This window comes from Zingiber officinale, chromosome 2A (assembly GCF_018446385.1).
Source record: "Zingiber officinale cultivar Zhangliang chromosome 2A, Zo_v1.1, whole genome shotgun sequence".
Classification (NCBI taxonomy): domain Eukaryota; kingdom Viridiplantae; phylum Streptophyta; class Magnoliopsida; order Zingiberales; family Zingiberaceae; genus Zingiber; species Zingiber officinale.
In genome coordinates this window covers 89,285,284-89,286,987 of record NC_055988.1, presented here as the reverse complement: position 1 = coordinate 89,286,987, position 1,704 = coordinate 89,285,284, and the positions used below count along the sequence as shown (strand labels likewise).

The following is a 1,704-nucleotide window of genomic DNA, read 5'->3' as shown; positions in this document are numbered from 1 at the left end:
CTCTGCACAAGTCCCTACACATGGATCCACAACATGTTCAATTCTTACAACTCTCATAATCTTTAAAGGTTGTGTGGATAAAGGAGGTGATTCTTGAGATGTTGTTTCCACACCACAACTCCCTACACTTCCTTCCAAATCATCATTATCAACACAAGCATCGAAAAATAAACCAACGTCTATATCTTCAATAGGAGAATCAACTATAGGGGTATCGATAACTTCACTTGCAATTTTAAAGTAATCTACCACATCACATTCATTATCTGAAAATTCAATTTCATCATAACACCCTGTAAACCCAGAAGGTAGATCTGAAAACTTGTTATCCACTGTATTATCATCACAATCCTCATCTGAAGAGTTCTCATCTACATATACATCCAGAAATCTACACTCAACCATATTTGGATCACAAAATTTGCTAAGATCTTTACATTCATTGACTCCCACTAGCCTTTGTGGAAAATGAACCCTTAGTGAAGGTCTTGGGAATGGTTGAGCTTCTGGTAGAGGTTCAAACTGCTTGTCTAGTAATGGTGTGATCAGCCGTTGAGGGAAGGGTACGTGTGGCCCTTGGGAACTTCCTGGAGAAATGGAACTGAGTTCTTGCTTCAGAAGTTCTTCATAACTCTTTCCCCTTCTCAACTTAATATCATTACAATTTTCACTAGATCTTATTTGTGTAGGAGGGGGATCTTCTTTGAACCATTTTGAAACTATGCTCTCAATCCTTGCCCCCAAATGTTTGAACTCCACATTATGTAACTTCTGAATTTCGACATTCTTGGGTGGTTGGATTGCATTTTGTTTGACAGGCTATCTTGTATTTACGACTTGCACTTCTTGAATATTTGAAGGAGATTCCATCCAACTTTTATCTGACCATTCTTGGAGATTCAATGTCACTTGTTCAATTAATGTATATGCTTCGTCCACACTTTTATTCATAAAAGAACCTCCAGCTGATGAATCCAAATAACATTTATCTGAGAAAGAAATTCCCCTATAGAATATGTGCAGGGTAAGCCATTTTTCCAAACCATGATGAGGGCATCGTCTTTGTAGACTCTTGAACCTATCCCATGCTTTAAATAACGATTCTCCATATGCCTGAGTAAAAATTGTGATGCAACTCCTCATGTAGATTGTTCTGCTTGAAGGGAAAAAATGATTCAGAAATTGATGCTCCAATGGTTCCCAACTTGTAATGCTTTGAGGATGGAGAGAATATAACTAAGTCCTTGCTTTATCCTTGATACTGAAAGGAAATGTCATCAATCGAACTGTATCCGCTGACACTCCTTCATAGTCCACCATATCACAAAGCTCTAAAAATCTCTCAAGGTGTAGATATGAACTTTCTAATACTTCTCCTCCAAACTTATGACCTTGTATCATGGAAATTAACTCTGCGTCTAGTTGAAAACTTTCTGCTTCAATATGAGGTTGTACAATAGGAGATAAAAATCTTGCAGAAATGGGTGCAGAGAAATATCTTAAGGACCTGCTTAACATGTTAGTGTTCATGGTATCTAAGAAAAAAAATTATGAGAAGAATTAAAAAGAAAAAAAATGAAAGATAAGAAATAAAATGCTATATGAAAAAAAATGCAGAATTTAAAGACAAAAAAGAAAATGTAGATTTTTTTTTTTTGAAAAATGAAAATGAAAAAACAAAAACTATTCACAAGTCTAGATTAA

General features: G+C 35.6%; 1 non-coding gene across 1 annotated transcript; it reads left to right on the top strand.

Moving 5' to 3' along the window:
• Positions 1-1,039: 1,039 nt before the first annotated feature.
• On the top strand, positions 1,040-1,145 carry LOC122044645. Its single transcript, XR_006129675.1, has one exon. It is a non-coding gene; the product is annotated as a small nucleolar RNA R71 (small nucleolar RNA).
• Positions 1,146-1,704: the final 559 nt, after the last annotated feature.